Here is a 25,154-nt window from a genome sequence, read left to right on the forward strand (position 1 = left end):
AGAATAGACTCTTCAGTTATGTGTGGGCGTATGCATATTCACCGTTCTAGTCACAGACTCTGGCAGGACAGGAGGGTATAAGTAAACTGCAAAGAGGGATGATTGCAATGGCAGGGTGAGTGATAGCATTAATTGAAGAGTTCTGTATTTGTATTCACCAGTGTGAGCCTCTTTCCTATCTAGCCATCACATAACTTGAATGCAGTTTGTTATTAGCTGTGACTTTATTCACCCGATGAATCAAGCCTTGGGGATGTTGAAAGCCGAGTTTCTGTGTGTTGCAGGAAGGTAGAGATGAAAAGAAGTAATGACATCCTCTTACTTTCTCCATTATTAATTTAATGTGGCCAGCGGTTATTAAGCACCTTCTATGTGCTAGCTCCTATGTGAAATTATGTGGCTATAAATTTAAGAAAAGAAAACTTTCCTGTTTCATAGGTCAACAGAAATACAGAGATCTGTAAAGAGTCATGATAAATGTAATCAATAAAAGAACATAAATGTAGACATAGTAAAATGTTAGCTCAGAAGAGGTAAAGAATAATTGCTATTGATGGCCAAGAAAGAAGACTTGGTGAAAAAGTTTTTTAATCTCAAGGTGTTCAGGAAAAAGATTTCTCACCCTCTGTGCTCCTTAAAAAAGACTCAGAAAAACTGGGAAGACAAGCGGCAGAAACAAAAATTCCATTGTTAATGAAACAGAGTCTGGTGTAACTCAAAAATACAGGAACACAAAGCAGGAGGCTACATAGTGAAAAGAAATACAAAGATGAAAAAAGTCACAGCGAAGCGCTTTGACAGAAAGAAAGCTGCAAGAGGTGAGTGAATGATATTGCAGATTCTCCTAAAAGGATCAGGAACGGAAGCCACCTTGGAGCATGAAAGTTGGTAGGAGCAGGGATGTTGAGACTGAAAATCAAGGCTTATTTGAAAGTCTTCAACGTGGGCTCCCAGGTATTCACCTTTTCCTGTCAGTGGACTGTCTGTCTGTCGCGCTCTCTCTCTGTCTCCTCTCTGTCTCTCTCTGTCTCTCTCTGTCTCTGTCTGTCTCTCTCTCTCTCTCTCTCTCTCTCTCTCTCTCTCACACACACACACACACACACACACAGCCCATGGGAAATTGCAGGAATATTTGCAGAGGAACTGAGCTAGAGAGGTTGTAAACTTCCAGTCTTAGAAAATGAAATAGCATGAGATTACAGAGAGAAAACTGAGCGTTTAGTTGATCCTTCTGCAGAGAAATTGAAAGACTCCAATTGTAGAGTCAGAAATACTCATGTTTAGGAATTTTTCAGTAAAGAATGGATAAAGTTGAAAAACCTAAGAATTAAGACCACAAGCCAATAAACCACATCCACAAATACAGATATATGAATGAACAGTTAGGATTACTAGACATTTGAGGAAGCCCTCTCAGTGTAAGAGGGTAAGGCCTACAACTAAATAATAACTATTAAAATGGCATCATAAAGAAAAAAAATAACCAAACTTCAAAAATATCACCAATTTCTTAATAAAGATGATAAAAGCGGGACACCTGGGTGGCCATACTCATTAGCAATCTGAGTTCATCTCAGGTCGTGATCTCATGGTTCGTGGGTTGAGCCCCACATCAGGCTCTAAGCTGACAGCTCAGAACTTGTAGCCTGCTTCAGATTCTCTGTCTCCCTCTATCTGTGCCCCTCCCCTACTCATGTTCTCTCTCTCTCTCAAAAACAAATAAATTTTTAAATTTTTAAAAAATCAAAGATGATAAAAGCTTTTTCATCCAAGGAAAGGAAGTTAAATAAAAAGACACCAACAATACAAGAATTACAAATAAGTTTTAGAAGTTTAAGTTATGATAGCTAAATAACAAAAATGACAACAACACAAAACTACATTCAGCACAGAGTTGTAATATTAAAGTTGAGGGAATTATACAGAAAGGAAACTAGAAATAAAAATAAGTTGGTAAGAGTGCAATAAATAAGAAAGTTAAATAATTAATGTATGAAGTTCAACATCCTCGGGAATTTCTAAAACATAGACAAGATAAAAGGAAAAAAAAAGTAGAGGGGGAAAGAATATAAAACATATCATGACAAAAATAGCCCAATTGTAAAAAAAGTATAGGTCTTAGGATTCAAAGGACTCCCATATCCAACACAATGAATGCAGAGCCAATTCTTGGCACGATAGGAATAGAACGAATATCCTAAGCAAATAAGAAGGTAAAATGCATTGGGGCGCCTGGGTGGCTTGCTTGGTTGGGGGTCCTATTTCAGCTCAGGTCATGATTTCACAGTTTGTGAGTTTGAGCCCCATGTCGGGCTCTGTGCTGACAGCTCTGAGCCTGGATCCTGCTTCGGATTCTGTGTCTCCCTCCTTCTCTGCCCTTCCCCCATTCACGCTCTGTCTATATCTCTCAGAAATGAGTAAACATTAAAAAATTTTTTAATAAAAATAAATAAGGTAAAATGAACACTTTTCCATACTCTAATTTGAAATTTACTCCCTGTAATCAGACCTTGGATGCAATGCTCCAAATACTCAGGAATAAACAAAGGAAGTCAAAGTCATGGAGCCTAAGAAACAGGAGAACCAATAAGAGAGATGAATAACAGCACTTCCACAAGCCTGGAGAAGAGCAAATGCATCTTGGAGCAACTTCTGAAGGACTTCAAAGAAATAGCTCTAGGGAAGTGAACAGAGTGGACTGATTATTTGACAGGATGCATCAGGAAGACATTGTAGCGAAAGGGTTTTACAGACCTCTTGAAAAGCAAGGGAGATTCATTCATACATGTGAAGACATCAAAGGAAATAAAGCTGTGAAGAAATTATTAACTCTTAAAGAAACAGAGAATTGTTAAAAAAACAAAAAAAGAAGAAAATGTGATCATGTTATTTCGATCTGCTGTAGACAGTATTTGCGTAGTCATAGCCGCTTGAACACTGAATGTGGAGTTAAAGAAAAACTGAGATAGGATTCTGCTTGGGAACCTTGGTGGTGGGATGAGGGGGTGGGCAATAGGGATGTAGGAGAGTCGTATTGTCACCTGTCATAACTGTAGGTCAATGGAGGATGCTGTCTTAGGAATCAAGTTGTTGTCATAACATGCATATTATTTAAAGGCAGAGAGGTAAATTCCTGTGGAAAGAGTTTTAAGAGTGAAAGTAGATACTTGTACAGACGAGGGAGATCTGTGTTCCTTATTGTTGTTATTATGCTCAGACTTCTAGCACTTTTGGCTTCTTATATCTGTGTGTGTTACTTGGATAAGGATATAAATAAATTTTAAAAATAAAAAGAAAGGATTTCTGATCGAGGTTTGGAATACTATTTGGTGTTTACAAGATTAGCAAGGACAGAAGAACATAGTAGCCAGAGAGATAAGGACGATTAAAAGCAAAGATCAGAAATAACAAGTCTGTCCGTGGAACTGCAATATGGCTGACAGTTAAGAGGCGGAGGTGCAATGTGGCCCAATGGTCAAAGTTTCAGGCCCTGGACTCTACATCCTGTTGTTGTACTATGGCTAAACAACTTGCATTGTGTCCTTGGCCAAGTTAGTTAGCCTGTCTAAGGTGCTGTATCGATTTCCACATTACGAACTTTGGGACATTAATTAGTACTGTAGGAGACTAATCCATGTCCTGTCAGTATGCCTCTAAGGTCACCCACAGATCCCTTTGGAGAAACCAAAGCTTCCCTTCTTCAAGTTCCTGTGTTACCCCTGCTTCCTTGTCTGAGAGCCTCCAGGAGTTTGCTCTCCAACACAGAAGGCAAACTGGAAGTGATGACCAGAAGTGCCAGGGATTTAATATTCTCAGATGAAGTAAAGGAATAGGTCAGTAATACGCCACCTTTTCCATCCCTTCATGGAACAATACTGAAGTGCACACTGTGTGGTTCCTTACAGCATCTGCAGAGGAACAGTGTGACATGTTATGAGGTTTTCTTCAGTCTCTGTCTTGCATTTCCCAGAATCTCACCTGTGCTTCCTATAATCACATCCCAGATAAGCAAGTCCTAGTGTCAGAGTCTGTGGTTGAGAAAAGCCAATATAAACAAATGTGTATCCCATGTTTTCAGGAGGATTAAGTCATATAATCCATATGTGGCACAGCTAATTATTGACACTGCTCCAGGCACATAGTAATGTTTGCTAAATACTAATTATTAATCCATTATTATTATCTTTATTTTTTTTTTTTAATTTTTTTTTCAACGTTTATTTATTTTTGGGACAGAGAGAGACAGAGCATGAACGGGGGAGGGGCAGAGAGAGAGGGAGACACAGAATCGGAAACAGGCTCCAGGCTCTGAGCCATCAGTCCAGAGCCCGACGCGGGGCTCGAACTCACGGACCGCGAGATCGTGACCTGGTTGAAGTCAGACGCTTAACCGACTGCGCCACCCAGGCGCCCCTCTTTATTGTTAAAGGCCAGAATATGAAGGAAGTCTTTTGCACCTCAGTTATCAACTTAGACGTGATTCTAAGGGTCAAAATAAGACTTTGGTAGAATAGAAGTTAAATCTAGAAGACTTAATAGCTAACTAAATTTGTGGGTGTGGGAGGGAAAGCTTGGGGCTTTGAGTTACTCTGAAATACTTGACTTGTATGATTAATGGAATAGTCATGTCAATAAAAAAGAAGAAGAATGGAGAAAATGTAGTTTCATTTGAAATAAAATTCCCTCCTAAAAATAAGTAAACGTTTTAAAGAATGTATTGAGCAGGCTATTCTTGAGATAATTCAATATTTTTTTGATAGAGGTTTCAGTGAAGAAAAATCAGGTGTGGTCAAAAATTGGGTGTCAGGTCAACCAATACCAAAACCAGGAGATCAGGGACCGTAAAGTATTGCTTTCACAAATGCAGAAAATAAGCCCTTGTAGATAAATGACTTCTTGTCATTAATTTTTCCAACTCTTTCTCATTTATTATTCTGTTCTCTTTTTGAGGTTATGGTTGGTGGACAGGTGGTCAATATAGGTAGCATAATTGCTGAAAGGCTGAATATTTATTTATTTCCCAAACCAATCCAATTCATGTTGTTTTCCTCAGTTCAAGTACTGGCCACTTTGTCTTTCATACAATCAGGTCTCTCTAATTCATAATTTAATGGAAATGATTTTGGCAACTCCAAGAGACATCTGAGAGTTACGTTTAGCATTTGTGTTATTAAGGTTTTCTGCCAGACCGACGACCTTCGTGTTAATAAGATGGCTGCTTTCCAATTCCTCTGTAGAAAATGTCATTTCTCTTTCCCTGTTTTCTTTTATTTACAAATGTAATCTCTGATCCATAAATTTATAAGGTGAGAATGGTGAGTGGCTACTGTTTTATAGGATCATACATAAAGGGTAAAATTCACTGATCCATTTCAAATGTTTCCACCCACTTAGGGAATGATTTTGAAAAGAAGTCAGTGTGGCAGAAGTGAAAGAGGGGGCTGTTGGAGAGTGTGTAACAGGCTCCTTCAGATTCCCTCTTCCACATCATTGTAATACACATTTTTAAGCTAAGCTGTTAGTAAAGTGATGATTTCAGTTCTAAGTGTGTAGATATAGATCATAACATGACTGTCATTTTACGTATCCGTTGATGGTCTGATTTTAGCCCTTAGGACATTAATGTCTAGTCACATAGAGAAAGAGAAATATTAACATTAGAAAAGTGTGTGTGTGTGTGTGTGTGCGTGCGCGTGCGCATGTGTGTGCAAGAGAGATAGGAAATTGTAAAATCCAAGGAGAATGCCTACTTGGTGCAGCTCAACTCTTAGAACTCTTTCAAGTTAAAAACTCCATGATTGCAATTATACATATTTAGGTATTTTTATTATTTCTTAAAAGTTCTGACAAATGGCTAAACTGAGGTGTCATTACCAGGTGCTGAGGAACATTGAAAGGGAGTGTGAATAGAACAGAGTAAATTAGACTAATAGCAAACAAAAAAAAAAAAAAAAGAAAAAGAAAAAAGCCAACAATATGCCTAAAAGAGAATTGCTAATGTACATAAACACACAAAAGTCAAGCATTAGATAAATATATTTTCTCTTTATCTTCTTACCCTTCATTTGTACATTTCTTTCACTCCATCTTCTCTCCAGAATATGCTTTTCATCAACTTTATTGAGGTATAATTCACATACAATGTACATACATATTTTAAATTTGAGTTTGAAAAATGTATATGCCCCTGTAACTATCTGCCTTCATCAGGATATTGATTATTTCTACCATGGACCAAAGTTCTTTCTTGATCTGTTTTTCCAGAATTAATTCTACCACATCTCATACCCAAAACCACTTATCAGACTTTGATTGCTGTAGATTAGTTTTGTTTGTTTTGTTTTGTTTTGTTTTGTTTTCGGACTCTAGAGCTTTGTATAGTATGGTACTCTTTTATGCTTGACATTTAGCTCAGCATATTTTTTTTTCAACTTTCGGAAACTATTTCCATTTGGTTTGCCTTTGCTCTTTGTGGAAAAGCAGTGCAAGACCAGTCAGTGGTTGTTCCTACCCATTCGGTGGCCTGAGCAGTGGGAGCTGTGGGTCATTCTTCAGTGTGGAACTGCTGAATAGGCACAGAGGGCATATGCACATCTTCAGACCAGTCTGGGGCTTTAGGTTGAGCAGCAATGAACTTGGGAACTGGAGCAGTCCCTTTTCCCTGAAATCCCTCCTTGGTCACAGCCTTATCAGCAGCAGCCTGCTTTTCCTTTCCCATCTCTTCTGGATTTCTGTAGAAGTCGAGATCAGACAGGACCTCCCATGGGTATTCATGGGAAATGGTGCCACACTTGTGCAGAACTTCACGGGCCACCATCCACCACATCAGACCCACTGAGTGAGCTCCCTTGTTGTTGCAAGGGATGGCAGTGTCCACATAGCCCAAAGGAAAAATCTGTGTTACACAGAGAAGTTTTAGGCAGATTAACATAAGAGAGGCTGGTGGTCAGCCCTAGGATCAGTAACCACCAGAAGTCTCGGCTCCCAGAAGGCTGCCTAGAACTGGTTAGTAAAGGTTCCAGGACTGAAGCAGCCAGCAACAGGTAAGCTCCAGTGGCAGCAGCTCACTCCAGCACAGCTAGCTGGCCACTATTCCTGGATGATGTGATGCTGACATCAGCCAGGTTTTCAATGGCAACAGTGGCCTGAGCTGCCAGCAGAAGCTTCTCCCGGGTTCTCTTGAGATTTATGATGTACATACCGTCACATTTACTTTCGTAGATGTACTGTTCCATTTGGAAGTTAAGGTTGGTGCCACCTAAGTAGATTCCTGCTGCAAGGATTTTGAGGACATTGTCTTCCTTCACTTGCAGGACATCAAGGGCACCAGACACTATGAAAGTTTCCCTTTAAACTACAATAGGAACTCAGAGCAACACCATATGGACCCCTTTCTGCGTAGGGTGGAAAAAGCTTAGCATAATAATTTTGAGATTCCTTTAAGTAATTGCCTGTATTACTATCTTTGTTCCTTTTTATTGCTCAGCAGTATTCCATTATGTGAATATACTATTAGTTGTTTACCCTTTCACCTACTGAGAGATATCTGGATTGCTTCCAGTTTAGAGCTACTATGAATAAAGTTGCTATTAACTTTTTTGAGAAATTATTTCAGTAGATAAATATTTTCATTTGCCTTTGATAATACCTAAGACTGTAATTAAAGGATTATATGCATTTTTAACTTAAGAAACATTTTCCAAAGTAGTTTTTCCATTTTCCATTTCTATCAGCAATGTATGAAAATCCCCACTGCTACAAAAGACGCCATTAGAATTTTGGTAAGTATTGCTTTGAATCCGTAGATCACATTAAGTAGTTGACATTGACAAATTAACAATATTAAGTTTTCCCATCCATGAACGTGGGAATTTTTTTTATTTAGGTTTTCTTTAATATATTTTGGCAGTTTTTTTTTAGTTCTCTGTGTACAAGTCTTGTGCCTATTTGGTTACATTTATTCATGGGTATTTTCTTCTTTTGAATGATGTTGTAAATGGAATAGTTTTCTTAATTTGCATCTTAGATTGTTCATTGGTGCAAAGGACACTACATATTTTTTATGTATTGATCTTGTACCCTGAAACTTGGCTGAATTTGTTTATTAGCTTTTTTGAAGATTTTTTGGGATTTTCTTTGTTTAACTTTTAAAATATTTATTTATTGTTTCAAGTTTTTATTTAAATTTCAGTTAGTTAACATATAAAGTAATATTGATTTCAGAAATAGAATTGAGTGATTCATCACTTACATTTAACACTCAGTGCTCGTTACAAGTGCTTTCCTTATTGCCTATCCCTTTTAGCCCATCCCCTGCTTACCTGCCCTCCAACAACCCTCATTTTGTTCTCTCTAGTTAAGAGTCTTTTATGGTTTGCTTCCCTCTCTCCTTTTCTCCCTTTCGCCTGTGTTCATCTGTTTTATTTCTTAATATAAGATCATGCCATCTGCAAAAGGGATGGTTTTGTTTTTCTCCTGGATTTGTTTCTTTTGTTTTCTTACCTAAAGAACTTTCCAGTACAATATTGAATAGCAATTGTGAAGGAAGACATGCATGTCTTATTTCTGATCCTGTTGGGACATTTTCAGTCTTTCACTATTAAGTATAATATTAGCTGTAGGTTTTTCTTAAATTCTTTTTATCATCTTGAGAAAGTTAAAAAGAAAAATTCCTAGTTTTCTGAATGTTTTTATCATGAATGGGTGTTAGATTTTGTCATATCCTTTTAAAAAATTTTTATTTATTTTGAGAGAGAGAGAGAAAGAGAGAGAGAGAGAGAGGGAGAGAGAGAGAGAGGGAGAGAGAGAGAGAGAAAGAAAGAGGGAATCCCAAGCAGGCTCTGCACTGTCAGTGCATAGCCAGGCATGGGGCTTGATCCCAGGAACCGTGAGATCATGACCTGAACTGAAATCAAGAGCCATGTGCTTTATCAGCTGAGCCACCCAGACACCCCTTGTCAAATTCTTTTTCATGCACCAATTAAAATAATCATGGTTTTTATTCTTTAAGTCTCTGTGGTGTATTTCACTGATTTTCTTATGTTGAACCATCTTTGCATTCCTGGGATAAATCTCAGTTGATCATGTTGTATAATCCTCTTAATGTGCTTTTGGACCAGTGGTGATTTTGTCCCTTAGATTTGGCAATGTCAAGATATTGATTATGATAACTGGAGAAATGTGCTTCTGGCCTCTGGTGTGTGGATGCCAGAGTGTTGCTACACAGTCTAAAATGGGCAGGACAGTTCTTTTTCCTCCACACAACTCTGGATTAGCCATAACAAGTTATCATTATTTTTCAGGTCGATAAACTCTTAATTATGACAATGCTGCTAGCCTTCCTCCAGTGAATACAGCCATTCTCTTTCTAGGTTGTTACATGATCTTCATCTCTTCTGTTGCCTCAAAACACCTCACCCTTCTCCTACCCTCTTCTTTCATGCTCTAGCCATAGTGAACCTCACTTAGTTTGTTCTATCATCCGAGTTATCTTTTACTTTCATCTTCTACACATATATTTCCCTCTGATCAGAACATTATTCTCCTTCTCACTCCCCAACACCATCACTAGGTTTCCCTTCCGTTCATTCTTCACATCTCAGTTACTTCCTCCAGGATGTTTTTCTGATTCCCCTTAGATGAAGAAAGGTACTTTCAAAGCATTTTTACCAAACACCAGCCCTGTTTATGTCACTGCATTTGTCAGAGTTTATTAAAATGACATGTAAATTTCTTTAAAGTCTTGGAGAATCATACCCAATACTGTTTGCTGTGGGTTTTTTTTTGTTTTCTTTTGTTGTGGTGTGTGTGTGTGTGTGTGTGTGTGTGTGTGTTACAAGAATAAATGAATGAGGGGCCATGGATGGCTCAGTTAGGTAAGCATCTGACTTCAGCTCAGGTCATGATCTCATGATTTGTGAGTTTGAGCCCCACATCTGGTGAGCATGAGCCTTGCTTTGGGTCAACATGAGCCCCACTTTGGGTGAGCCCTGCTTCTATCTCTCTTCCTGTCTCTGTCTCTCTGCCCCTCACTCTGTCTCTCAATAAGCAAACAAACAAACAAACAAATAATCCCAAATTCATTTTCCTTTACCTGCAACATTAGGAAAGATGGGAATTAAGAAATGTAAGTTAGTGTTTTAAGTGTGTAACACCTCAGATGTGTCTCTAAAATATAAGTAACCAATTAAAATATTTTAATTTTAGTTATGTAAATTTTTGCTACTCTGCCTCACCCATAATTAGTTATTAATATATCTGATTTTTTTTAATTATCAAATGGTTGATCCAGTGTCTATTCAAAGATTGAGACACAGACCCAGAGTTTCAGAGCACTAATATTTAGAACTGGCTCTTGAATAAATTATCACATATACAAGCAAAGTTTGAAAATGGAATTTGGGATACAAGGAAGTAGCTCGTGTCAGGCTCTTAAATCAATAGGCGTGCAATATGGCTTTCTAGGAAATTTCTGATTTCCCAGGCAGTGTCCAATTTCTGGAGAGAGAAACAAAATGTAATCTGCACACAGTCAAATGCCAGGGGCGATGTGAGTATTGTGCAAGTTCAAGCCAGGTCAGAATAAAAATGACTACTAACCAGCCATCCAGCTTGTAAAATGATATAAGAACTCATTCTCACTTATTGCCCTTTACAAATATTAAAAAATAAGTCATAGTGTCAGCACGATGCATCAAGTTCCAGTGTTGCTCTAAGGACCAGAAGTGTTTCAAGTAGGAGTTGAATGTGATGTGAATTTCTGTAAATCAAAGGCTACTTTTTCACTTAATCTAATCAAAGTGCTGAAAATATATCCTAATGGTTACTTGACCAGCCCCAACACCCTCACATAGTGTCATCTTAGGAGAAAAGATTTAAGACAGAAGCCAACACCATGTTATTATGGTGTGCTACGTGTGTTCTGTCTTTTGGGGATTGTAGTTTTCACTTAGTTTGCTTCTATGTTTCTTAGCATTTTTCAAAATTCCAAGTTTCCTTATACCATTAGCTACATACCAAAAACTCTAGAATTATAGGAGTTTGCCAAGATCTAACAATCTTCTAAATGCATATTATGTTCCTCAGAGTATTTTTGTCTTCCTGTACATTTGTCCAAATATTTAAATTGAGAACTGTTTGGAGAAGGTTCAGATTTTATTAACTTATTTTGCTTACAGACATTCTGAGCCTCCATTTCCTGTTCTGCAATGTAAAGAACTGAAAAGAAAGTTAATCAGTACTTGATACATTAAAAAAAGTATACATGGATATGAGTATGTACTGACTATAGATGCTTATTAAAATAATTCTCATAATTCTGGTTAAGGTAAATCTGGTCTTCAGGCTCATTCCTCACCTTCGTCTTAGCATACAGTAAGGCTATATTTTAGCAGTATATTTAGGTGGAAGGATTTTCAGAGATTTGATCTTCCCTAATCAGCTTATTTAAAAGAGAGCAATGACTCCCCACCTCGTTATACCCCAGGTCACTGTCTTATTATTCCACTTACTTCCATTTTTTAATGTTTATTTATTTATTTCGAAAAAGAGAGAGAGGACAAACAGGGGAGACGCAGAGAAAGGAGAGAGAAAATCCCACACAGGCTCTGTGCATCAGCACAGACCCTAACGTGGGCATCAGTCTCACAAACTGTGAAATCATGATCTGAACTGAACTCAAGAGTCAGATGCTTAACCCAGCTGAGCCACCCAGATGCCCCCATTTACTGCCTTCTTAGTACTTAATGCAATCTTTATTTATTGTGATTCTGGCTATTTTCTTTTTGTCTTTGCTAACACCGTCTTTAGAATAAGAGCTCCAAGAGGGCAGGGGCCATGTTTGCCTTGTTTATTTATTTTTTTTTAATCACTAACATGAAGAGCACTTAGCGCTTATCAATATTTGTTAAATTAGTTTTTTTGGTTGCAGATAGCACATTTTAGGGACTTAAAATAATACCCTGGGTAAAGCCAAAAATAAAAAATGAAAAAAGCTTTCATAAAGATTGCATAACCTTTACATTTAGTGGTTCTTCTTATGTGTCTTCCACATGCCTCCTCCTGCTAACACCAGCTAGGAACTTCCCACACGACCAAAGGAAGGATAGAAGGAAAGCCATTTGGAGAAAGTACTTTTCTCATTAGTCCTGAATCCTCTTATCTCCTAATAGTCTGATAGGTTGTCAACACAACACTGGTGGCTTAACCATTCTAAATGCTGTATGTATTTGTATCTATATATCTATGCATACATACAATAATATTGGCTATATACAATATAGAAATATATAATATATAATCAATATATAGCTGTTATAATAATATTCTATATATGCTATATGAATTATATGAGTAGATACATTTCCTATGTTTTATATGTACCATATATATTTTATACATACTTTTGTAAAAGTACTTATTTATTTGCACATATAATAGAAAAGTTAAAAATGCCTGTTTTCCTCAACTAAGAGATGTGGAAACATGGTTGCCTAAAAGACATACCCTAGGGGCGCCTGGGTGGCTCAGTTACTTAAGTGTCCCACTCTTGGTTTCGGCTCAGGTCATGGTCTCATGGTTTGTGAGTTTGAGCACCACGCCTGGGTCTGCACTGATGGTGAGGAGCCTACCTCGGATCTTCTCTCTCCCTCTTTCTTCCCCTCTCCTGCTCAAGCACTGTCTCTCAAAATAAATAAATAAACTTAAAAAAAATAAAGGACCTACCCTAGCACAGTTTGATAATAATTATACAAGCACAAAAACACAATTTATCTGTCAATTATAATAAATGATTTATTAATTAAATTGGAACTTCATAGAAATGTTTCTTATTATGTACCAATAATATTATTATGTAAGGATACAAGGAGGCAAACTCCAATAATATTATTATATAAGGATACAAGGAAGAAACTCCATAAGATTGATACTTTGTATGTCATAAGCCAAATCGATTTTCAGTTATAGAAAATCTTTGAGTTCTAAACATTTCAAGTCAAATGTATCTGTATTGATATCTACTGTCAGAAATATATGTAAGCATATAGACCTCTCTGATTATTTTCTTATAATCGTAAGATTCAACTAGAGCCAATTATTAGATTAGGCTGACACAACCAGAGGAAATTTGTGAAGCCAATAGATTAGTTTCATGTCTTGTATACGAAAGGAACACAATGATTAATTTTTTTTTACTTTTTAATCTGTTTCTTTTTTTTTTTTTTTTAATTTTTTTTTTCAACGTTTATTTATTTTTGGGACAGAGAGAGACAGAGCATGAACGGGGGAGGGGCAGAGAGAGAGGGAGACACAGAATCGGAAACAGGCTCCAGGCTCTGAGCCATCAGCCCAGAGCCTCACGCGGGGCTCGAACTCACGAACCGCGAGATCGTGACCTGGCTGAAGTCGGACGCTTAACCGACTGCGCCACCCAGGCGCCCCTTAATCTGTTTCTTTGATATAAAGTATTCTCAGCATTAAATGTATTTTTTTTTTTGTTGAATTCCTGCCCACTGGGTAAGACAACTTAACTTATAAAGAGAAGATCTTTTCTGTTTTCCCAGAATTTTTTAAGGCCTTCCATTAAGCTAAAGCAATTGTTGAACTGATATTTTCAGTATATGAAACTTCAATATTTGATATAGCCATTCAATTTATGTGAATATACATATAACATATATTGTTCAAGAAAAAAAAATTGAGAGTGGTAGCAAAGGCTATTTATTTTTTAAATTGAGTGAGTAACCACTCCTGGGCCTAGCGGTTCAAAAGTTTTATAGCAGGGAAGCACTGTCTACAAGAAACATTCTAAATTAAGTATGTGCCAGCAAGACTTACGTAATGGCCTTCCCTCTAGCTAGTGTTAGATTTTACCTTGAAATGGTTTAATGAATTTATTATTGGTTCAATTATAGAGATACAGTCAATATCTGCATCAATTACCTCATCATTTTTAAATTGCTATCTTTCTTTCTCTCACATCAGAATATTTTTTCATACCACAGCTGCCAACATTACTTAGGCACCATAACTTTGTGTTTTTGACATTTTGTTACATAATGCTTACTTTGTTACACTCATGCCCACATGATGATACCTTGAAGTGAACAGGAGGACCTGTGTGGCTAAGATACTGAGTGGGCCCACCCACCTTGTGATCCTCCATTAACCTAGGGCCAACTATCATGATCCTTGTCATCAGGTCAACTTCTCTAATTCAATCTATTCAATTTCCTCCCTGCTCCATGATTTATCAGGTAAACAACTGGCATGCAAACAAGCAAAGTATGTTCTCAAAGACACACAGAAAATTAGAGATAGTACCTATAGCAAAACTTAGGTATATATATAAGTGATTGTCCTATAGAAGCCTCAAGGATGGAATCACTGAGTTTAAAAGTAAGGAATTCAGCTATGCTGGTTTGAAGAAGATAAAGTCACTAGCTACTGACCTATTTTTCTTTTCCTGTTGAATGTTAACAGCTTTCTATAGATATACACACTATTACACAGCAATATTGTGGGAGCTGTTTGTTTCTGAAGTTTTTGATCAAATGATATCTTTAGAACTTCTGATTGTCCCTTTAGCAACCCAAATGTATTCAAATTATAAATTGAAAGATATTGGACTTCTAATAATTCAAGCTTTCTGTGTACTATTCAGTTCTATGAAGCCATTTTGGATAGGTAGGTTTTTTTTTTTTTTCATTTCTTATCTAATCTTCGTTTCAATATCGGAACAACTAGGTATATGCCTTCTTTTATTTGTATGGTTTCTTTCATATTTATGTAAATGGATATAAGTGAAAAATGAGTAAAAATACATTCTAGGAAGGATATTAGAATGCTAACATAGCTAATGCCATTCTTGGAAATCATTTAGGGAAAAATGGATTCATTTGAAAAGGAGAGTTATAAAATATCAGTCTTAAAGGACCCGAAGGGTGCTATTATAGAACTGTGACTCTGGAGAACATATACTGAACAGTACAAGTGCCAAAGACTTCAGCATGTGCTTTTAAAATTATTTGCATATTAAGGGCCACTTAGAGGTCTCACTTCTCCCCATTTTCCTGGGATGGTCCTGATTATAGAACTCAACATATTGCATCCCAGGAAACACTCCATTCACATGCAACTCAAGAAATTTGGTCCTGTTGGTCTGACCAAAAGTTCCGAGTGAAATAGTGCCTATGGATGCATTGTCTTTGTGCATGTAGGCACAAGTTAGAAGATTGGGGCTGATTTTTGACTTCACCGTTCCCTAGTTTTGTGACGTAAAGCAAGTCACGTTATTTTTCATTCTCATCTCTTAGGGTTTTTTTTTTTTTCTAAAATATAAATAATACCTTTCTCACATGTATTTGTGAATTTTAAGTAAACATGAATGTGAAATGCATTCTAATATTCAAAATGCTATACAAATAAGTTTGTCTTAACTCCAACAAGTTTGCAGAATCAGTGTTGGTACATATAACACTTTCTACATGAGAACTGCTGGAGGCATCTATGCTATAACTTGAATGTTAAGGGTACATGAATTGGTTTTAGATATGAGTTTCTGTGTATTTATCAGTAGTTATTGATTGAAAATCCCAGGTCATGCTTTTGGAAATTCTTAATATTAGGCACTCTTTATTTGTATAAAATATCTTGTCTTCTTTTTTAACTTTTCATCATTACCCTTGTCAATTACTAAATCCTTTTGAATATATGCATACATATATGTCTAGGTAGACATAGATATGTTTCCTTAATATTTGAGTTTGAAAATTGGTTTGAAAGGTCAAATCTTAATATTTAGTGTGATTTATCTTTTAAAAGTCCTGTCTTCTCTACCTTCTCTTTACTTAATGAAAAAGCCAATTGCAAAAGAAGAAGATTGATTAATAGCAATAACCTTGATATTCTCGTAATAAAAATCCTTTTTGAAGTCTAGTCTTTATAAAAGGCACTGACTGTGTTTTAAGGTTAATATCTAATCCTATGTCTAATAGATGGCAAAGATTTAATAATTGTAGCAGATGCTGTCCATTTGCTGAATGAATCCCCCACCCCAGTATCCACCCCCACAATGCACCAGTACAACCCTGAAGAGAAGCTACTACTGTGGAAACCTAACTGTCTCTGACTATTTTCTCACTTGGGAAACATGCTTTCCTCCATGCAAGACAAAGTAGAATTGCCTGAGAGTTAATGCTTCCAGAAGCAACACTCAATCAATAATGGATGGGGAAACTATAAATAAATACCCATCTTCTGTGCCCCTCAGTTGGGATAACTGCACTTTGTTTTGTACCCAGTGTTTCCCGGAAAGACTGAGGTTCAGTTGAGCACACTGATAACAGGCCTGATAACAAACGTTTATCTTCATCCTCTGTCTGAAAAAGCACTTCCCATCTGGTGTTTCTCGGGATTGCCTCCCAACTCAACTTCTTGAATTCATCTCCTTAATTCACAGTCTACTTTGGGGGGAACTCAAAAGAAGAAAATAATGTCTGATAAAGAAATTAATCCACCTGCATGAAAAGATACACACATATACAGGTAAGGCTCTACCTCTGTGCCAACATACAACTCGTCATCTTACTCTAAGTTGGTTTATAACAACCGTGACAAGTGGAATTCAATTTAGATTTGGGGAGAGTAAGTCCTTTCTTTGTTAAGGTGGAGCTTCTTTTTTTGCTTTGTCTCTAGACATTCTTTGAATATACATAATAAGTGGAAGTCATAGAATATAAAGAACAGCAAAGGTACTGAGAACTGTTGTTTTGTTTTGTTTTGTTTTTCTCATCTGGGAGACTGACCCATTAACATAAGAAGCAGACCCTGGAGATGTTCCATAAAACCAAGTTCTGCTCAAGCCTGCTCTGATATCTCTTGTGTGATAAAAGTTATTGACACTTAGCAAGAGTTGATGTCCTGGTATTCTACCTGCAAATGGTAGGTCTGCTGGGGAGTTGGAGGACTGATATGTATCCTAGAATTTCAACACTTGAACTCAGAAGTAGGTGAACTGTGAATTATGGGCCACTGGTCACATAAAGTCTGCTGGTCGTGTCTCATAGTCTGTTCTGCCCTGGGATATGTGGTACATCCACAAAAGGATTTTCTTGTTAATGCTGGTGGGAGCTGTGTGCAAGCTTCCACATGAACAGTTAGTCCTTCAGAGTCTAATCAAAGGCTACTTAGGGGGTTTTTCTCCTTGAGTTAATGGGAGTATGAGTGTTCATTGAAGGGAAATTAGGCCCAGAAGACGGGGAAGCAAATTAAACCTTTATTTTGATTTGAATTGGGAGTGAATAAAGTGTTCACTGCTCACTAAACTCAAGTGAAGTTAACATGTGAGAATGAATGGAGACAAATTTCTCTGTGTGGGAAGGAAGACCTCAGGGCACTTTGTACCCAGGAATCTCCCGGGGCAGAGCTGAGATGGAGGTGGCCATTCATCATCCTCTGAGGGTGATGGGGATTTTCAGTAAATGCTGTATCAATGTAGTTAAATCTTCCCAGAACCAATAAAAATGCCCTTGCCTTTTCTACCCTCTATTACAAGTAATTGCTATTCATCTACTTATGGATATCTTGGAAGTAGTCACAGAGTACTCAGAGTGCCTGGGGGATGAAAAGTTTGAAGGAAAAATGTAGCTGTATATCACTGGCATTCATGAGAATATTCACATTAGATGTTTGAAAGGCAGGTCCCCAGGAGGCAATAGAGAAATCAGGAACAATATTGTGCCAAAAATACTACTCTGGCCAGGACATCAGGGAGTTTATATCAGGTAGAGTGAAGGAAGGCAATTTGGAAAGAAAAGATATACGTGCTTTTCTGTATACACTTAGTTTATTTGTATATGTACATCCACTGAAAAACTAGTGTTTTCTGGGAATTGACAATCAGATTGGGCCTGAAACTTGTGAAATATGCAGCTGTGCTTGTATGTCTTTGAGGCTGAAACCTCTGAATAACGTCTTGCATCATGATCAATACATTTTCAAACTTTTAAAATCTGCTGGCAACCAGTAGGCCAAAAATGTCTTGTGCCTGGGTACCATTTGGTATTTGGGAGGGCAGGTTTAAGCTACTGGAGATGCAGATGCAGAATCTGAAGTTGTTGCCTTTTCCTAGAAGCTATGCACTTCTGGAGATGTAGAGAGTGACTTGTCCCATTGATGCCACACCAGACACATGGGTACAAAAGATGTGAAGAGGTGCATGGGTGATATCATTCTTGCCTTGAGTCACTGTAGTGCAAAAAGAGTTCTTCCATCTCTTATTTTCTCATTCTCCACAGTTCAATCTCTTGAAGGCAGGTAGTCCAGGTTAAGTGTACTTACTTCTCTTCATCCCCTTTATTTAAAAGGTCTAGTGCACCACCCTTCAAGGAGATTGTACTAAATTCCATCAAGATAACAAAGAGAACAGTGACACTCAAAATTATTGCTTGTGGATGGCTTTTCCCATAACACCCTGAAATACATTTAAGTCACTCAAAAGTACCAACAAATCACCCATTTACTCAGTGAATTATTGTAACATAACCCCTCCTGTGTACAAGGGCACACACACACACACACACACACATGCACACAAACACAACCCTGAAAAATAGATGATACAAAATATATCGTGAAAAAAGCAGCCATATTTAAATATTTTATCCATTCCTTCATTAAAGATAAATCCATTAGGAGTTGCAAGGAAAGCAAAAGCATTTCTTAATGAAGGTATAATAGAAATCTTCATGGAATAAAGGTCATTGAATCTTGGCAGAATGCTAAAATAAGAGAATTCTTGGAAGATGGACCAACATAATCAAAGACAGGAGCATCCCTGAAAATGCTATGATCTTTTATTTTTTTTTTATTTTTGTACTTAGTAATGATAATAATGATGACAGTAATAATAGCAGCTATTATTTATTGAGTCCTGACTTCATATGAGATAGTGTTCTAAGCAGTTTATATCAATTAACATATCCTCACCTTAAACCTGGAAAGATGCTATGATTATTATTATCCTCATTTTACTGATAAGGAAACTAAAGCACAAAAGCATTAAATAACCTGTATGACGTCTTCTCCTTGTGAGAGACAGAGGCTGGACTCAAATTAGCAGCTTGGCTACAAAGAATGGACTTTTTCTTTTTTTTTCAACGTTTATTTATTTTTGGGACAGAGAGAGACAGAGCATGAACGGGGGAGGGGCAGAGAGAGAGGGAGACACAGAATCGGAAACAGGCTCCAGGCTCTGAGCCATCAGCCCAGAGCCTGACACGGGGCTCGAACTCACGGACCGCGAGATCGTGACCTGGCTGAAGTCAGACGCTTAACCGACTGCGCCACCCAGGCGCCCCCAAAGAATGGACTCTTTCCTACCACTGTTATCTCTTGTAGAGTCCACAGAACCACTGAATCAATGACTATTTTTCTTCTCATTTCCCTTGAGACATGGATTGTCCGACAGAACCAATGTCATCTTGGAGAGCAACACTCTGCCCTTAGTCTCCTTAGCCCTTCCTTCCTTAGAACTTTTTCCCCAAACTACCTTCACATTCACCCTGCCTCCTATGCTAGAAGCCAATTTGTATTATTTTCAGAGTAATTCCAAACACATATATCCAGATAGCTGACCACAATCCTGTGCTTCCTGTGTACAATATGAAAAGGGCCCTTGTCTTGAAATCAAAAGATCTGGATACAGGGGCACCTGGGTGGCTCAGTCGGTTAAGCCTCTGACTCCTAATTTTGGCTCAGTCATAATGTCATGGTCTGTGAGATTGAACCCCTCATCAGGCTCTGCGCTGAGCCTGCTTGAGATTCTCTCTTTCCTCGCTCAGCCTCTCTCTTCTGCTCATTCTCTCTCTCTCTCTCTCTCTCTCTCTCTCTCTCTCTCTCAAAATAGTAAACATTAAAAAAAAGATCTGGGTACAAGCTCCAGCTCAGGTACATACTATCTATGTGCTTTTGACCTAACACTTGAAGTAGTGTTACATTATTTGGAAGTTTCCCTCCTAGTTATCTGTTGAGTTGCCTGCTCTCCCATCTCGGTTTAGAATTCTGAGACCCAAAATGTCACCGAATTTACTGAAATTATGTTGCTGATTACAGGAAGTGGTGGACTCTCTTTGAGCCCTTTGGATTCCTGGTCCTTCATTTTTTCTGGGCCAGCCTACCCTTGGGAATGTTCTGCAGAGGGCACTTCTCCTTTCCTCTGAGTATGGTTTTCACATCATCTTTTTACTTCCTCCCCACTGTTAACACCTCACAAGGCTCACCTAGGTCTGAATGCAAATTAGGATCACAGTGTTGTCTCAAATCACCCAAATTTGTAAGGTGCAAAATACAAACCAATGTTTTTAAAAGAGTATGGACACTCCTTCCTGTGGGGTTCTAGGAACGCTCCTTAATCTTTCTAAGCCTCACTTTCTTTTTCCTGGTATATTTAAGAAATCAAAAGGAGACATTTTATTTGAGAAAGTACCTTTCACACTATAAATCAGTTAACAAAAGTAGGTACAATTTATAAAAACAGGAGTTTTAAATATGAGAAGGGAGACGCCTGGGTGGCTCAGTCGGTTAAGCATCCAATTTCAGCTCAGGTCATGATCTCATAGTTCATGAGTTTGAGCCCCATGTTGGACTCCATGCTGACAGCTCAGAGCCTGGAGTCTGCTTCAGATTCTGTGCCTCCCTCTCTCTCTGCCCCTCCCCTACTTGCCCTCGGTCTCTCCCTTTCTCAAAAATAAATAAACATATTTTTTTAAATAGTAGAAGACAGTTAAGTCTTCTTAGCAAGAGGGCAAGAAGCAGATGTGAAGTGGGGGGAATCTGTGATAATATCTTAACACCCTGCCCTTGGGAAAGTGTCTCATCAGGTCCACAGATACATTTATTTAGCTTTCAGGGGCTATCTCCAAAGGAGATAGAATGTGCCTAGGCCTGGGAATGAAGTCAGTCCCCCATGCCTCTTGCCACAGACTCTCCTCTCAGGGCCCATGTATTTAACAGGAATAACACACCTTCGACAAGAGATCCTGATCAGCATTTCTGTAACTCCAAAACATCAAGGAATGGGGCATTTAAGAGACTGAGGTATAATGGCATTCCCTGTTCCCAAATGAATCATTTTTTTCCTTCTTTCCTTTTTATTTTTATTATTTTCAAAATTCTAGCCACTCAGTAGCAGAGGAATTTCCCAGACTTTTGTAATAACAATGTTGACAGGCAACTGCATTTTCCTCCTGAGGTGACTCCCATTTCCATGAGGTCAGGACTGCCAATGGGAGCACATATCAGGGGACAGGTTGATGGAAGAGAAGGCAAGAGGTCCAATTGCCCAGGGGCCGGGGACCATGAACCTTAACCAAAAGGAACAGAATGGAATCAGTGTACATCCTGCTGTGAGTGTTCACTATTTTTTTTACCCTTTCTCCCATAATGTATAGCCTTGGAAGAAAGTGTGTTCTTTCTCAGCAGAGAGCCTGTAACTGCGTAGTCTTAATGTATTCATAACGATATGAATATATAGATTTTCTTTTCACAATTCTTTTCCAGGAAGGTCAGAAAATTCACACACCTAGGCATTAAAAAAAGAAGGTACACTATTAAATGTGGTCAGAAAATCACTGATTGGCATGAAAGGGGTTAGAATTCAGCCAATTTTCCTGATCAGTTATGCAGGAGAGAGACACTTTAGTAATTTAATCCCTTATGTATATCTTGGGCTTTCTCCAACTTAGATATTTCTTTCAAATCTTTTATTTAGTTGATCCCTACAAAAGTAGGAGCAGCCAGTAGGACAGATAACTACTGTCCCAATATTTACCGTAAGCAACCTAAGAATAGAGGTTGCAAGACTTACATTATATCATTAGCTATTGGCAGAGGTGGGACTCAGAGACCTTAGCATTTCTGGTCCTGGGCTCTTTTGTCTGGATCAGGTTTTCCCCAAGTGTTTTTATGGAGCATTCACCCTAGAAAACGCACTGCAGAAAACAGGATCCCAAGATCATAGAAGTCTGAGAAATGCTACATTCTATACCTTTCTCTTCCAATGTTACGTTATACTTCCAAGTAGAAGAGACCCTGGAAAATCCTGCAGGAAAGCAATTTGTTTACCTCATTTAACCTAGTGTTTTGCATATCTGACTGCATGCTGCTTTTTTTTTAAGCCTGAAAAGCACACACTGTAAACCCTTGCCCAGCGTCATATAGCTTTATAACAGGTCAAATTATTCACACTGAAGGCGGAATCATCCATTTACAACTTTAATATGGAAAGATCTTTCTTTTTTTAATGCTAAGAAATTTGAACTGAATCTCCCAGAGCCAGCTTTGGGCAAAATTGTAAAGTCTATAAAATTGACCATTGTGGTAGAAAGCAACAGGCTATGGATATGAACAGATACTAGTCCACTAAGGGACATTTCTGCCACTGGGTGCGCTTTGTCCAGTTCCCTACCCCTCCCAGCTCTAGTTCCCTCACCTGTATGATGAGAGCAGTCATGGTACCTACTTCATAGGATGCTGTGAAAATTAGGTGAGATGGTGCACGTACAGTCCATGGCATAGAGCCTGGTACCTGGTCCGTATTCAGAATAGTCATATTACTGTTCTTGTGATCTTCCCTTTCAGTCAGCCCCCGCGTATCTCATTCTTGCTCCTCCTCCTTCTATTTTTCTATGCTGTCATACAATCCAAACAGACTCTGCTTCCAGGTATCTTGTCCAGGTGGTATCAGGCAGAGATGGCAGAAACCAAGCAGGTGGTATGAAAGAGTAAGATGGACTCAGTGTTAGACAGTTGAGGTCCTCCAGACTAAGGCACACAGTAGAAAAGAGCCACACATTCCTGAGACTGTTTTTTTTTTTTAAATTAACATTTATTTATGTTTGAGACAGAGACAGAGCATGAATGGGGGAGCATCAGAGAGAGAGGGAGACACAGAAGCTAAAACAGGCTCCAAGACCAATGCAGGGCTCGAACTCACAGACTGAGAGATAATGACCTGAGCTGAAGTCAGACGTTTAACCGACTGAGCCACCCAGGCACCCCCAAGACTGGTTGTCGTTGCTCATGCTTTTTTGTTGTGTTGTTATTTTTTGTTGTGTTGTTACTGTGTGGAAACATGAACCCAGTGATGCAAAATCTTTAGATATTTCAAGAGAAGTGCAGGGGCGCCTGTGTGGCTCAGTCAGTTGAGCATCCAACTTCAGCTCAAGTCATGATCTTGCAGTTGGTGAGTTCAGGCCCCACATTATCAGGCTGTGTGCTGACACCTCTGAGCCTGGAGCCTGCTTCGGATTCTGTGTCTCCATTTCTCTTTCTCTCTCTCTCTCTCTCTCTCTCTCTCTCTCTCTCTCTCTCAAAAATAAATAAAAACATTAGAAAAAGAGTTAAAGGTAAGCCCAAATGTTCATTTTTATATGGGTTTCCCAATGTTTAAACACTCTGCTATGAAAAATCCCACTTTTGGACCACTGCTTAATGACTCCTGGTCCAGGGGATTTCTGGCTTCCTGCTTTTATATAGAATAAAACACCTACAAGTGTAGAAGGGCTTAAGAGGCCATCTAGTTTAACCTTCTCCTTGATGCAGAAGTGCCCTCTATAATATCCAGAAAAGTATATCATCTCATATACTTGTAATGATAAAGAACTTGGTATCTCAAGGAGAAACCATTTCACTTTTACTCTATGTAGGAACAATTTCATGGAATACTCACATAAACCCCAAGCAGTAGATACTCCTCTCTCCATTACAATTATCGTGAAACTCAGGCTCAGAGAGGCCATTTTACTTCCTCTAAAGTCACAAAGCTATTAAACATCTGTAGGTTGTGTGATAGAAACCCAGGCTGCCTAGGTTTCACAGCCAGTATACTTAACCACTGGCTAAACAATTCTACTTGTTAAAATGCTCTGGGCTGATATTAAGCTGAAATTTGCTGCCCTGAAATGTCTACCCTTTGGTCACAGTTCTGCTCTCCTGAGACACAAATAATAAGTCTAATCCTTCTTCCACAAGACAGCCCTTCACATTTTTGAAGATGGCTCTCCTCTGCCAGCTAAATCGTCTCTTCTCCAGGCTAAACACACTCATTTCTTTCTCCTGACCCTCATAAGCTCCCAGGCACTTCATCATCCTCGCCCTGCTCCCCAGGAGGGAGTTTCAATCTGTCAAAATTCCTCTTAAACCATGATGTTTAGAAGAGAATACAGTCCCTCTATGTGGTTACATAAGTATAGGTTAAGACAGAAATAACACCTCCCTTGTTTTGACCACTATGCTTTTATTAATGCAGTCTTGGTTATATCTGATTTTTGGCCACTATGTAAAAAATAGGCAGGTCTTGAATGTTGGCTAGAATCATCCCATGTGTGTGTGTTGTGTTCTTTTTTAACCATGGATTGATATAAAGTCACTTTCTACACCCTACTCCAGTTCTAAATAAGTAGATCAATTTTTTAAACGTAAGTGTAAGATTTAATATATATTTTTATTAAATACAATTTTGCTAGATTTAGATTATTTTTTGGCCTATACTTATGTGTTTGTTTGTTTTTTTTTGTTTTTCTTTAATGTGAAAAATGTAGCAAAGCATAAAACAATTTTAAAAAATTCGCATATTCTGACTAGTTTTCATTGAGCATAGAAAGAAATGAAAGGGTTTCTTTTTTCTCTGCTGCTATAATACTGCTCCCAGATAAGTCTATTGATATTTTCCCCAAAGACAAAACAACACAAAAATACTTCATACATATATTTGTTTCCATAGGATCTTGCTATAAATATTCTTGTTTGTGGGTTTTTTTTTTTTTTGTGGCTAATTTGTAATATATGAAGAGGCAAAAATGTGAAAAGAAAAATAATCAGCTCCTTGCTATTTAGCATATATATACTATATATATGTTACATCTGTAATATATGTCAAATCATATATATCATATTACAGTCACAAAGTTCAAAAAATACCTGGATTAACAGTAATGGAATAAATACATATACTTTGTTCTTTGTAATCCAGATATTTCTGAAATTTATTATCTGATATGCTTGCTATCCCCGTCAGCTCCTCTCTATGTCATTCTTTAGCCAGGGATTGGTAAACTGTAGCCTTGAACTAAACCCTATCCTTGATTGTTTTTTGG

General features: G+C 38.0%; 1 protein-coding gene and 1 pseudogene across 1 annotated transcript in view; one reads left to right on the forward strand and one right to left on the reverse strand.

Annotated features, from left to right (window-relative positions):
• Positions 1 to 25,154, forward strand: part of CNTN6 (contactin 6) — a 284,097-nt gene that overhangs the window by 22,398 nt on the left and 236,545 nt on the right.
• On the reverse strand, positions 6,545 to 24,147 carry LOC123607214 (annotated as a pseudogene).

Source organism: Leopardus geoffroyi, chromosome A2 (genome assembly GCF_018350155.1).
Source record: "Leopardus geoffroyi isolate Oge1 chromosome A2, O.geoffroyi_Oge1_pat1.0, whole genome shotgun sequence".
Lineage (NCBI taxonomy): Eukaryota > Metazoa > Chordata > Mammalia > Carnivora > Felidae > Leopardus > Leopardus geoffroyi.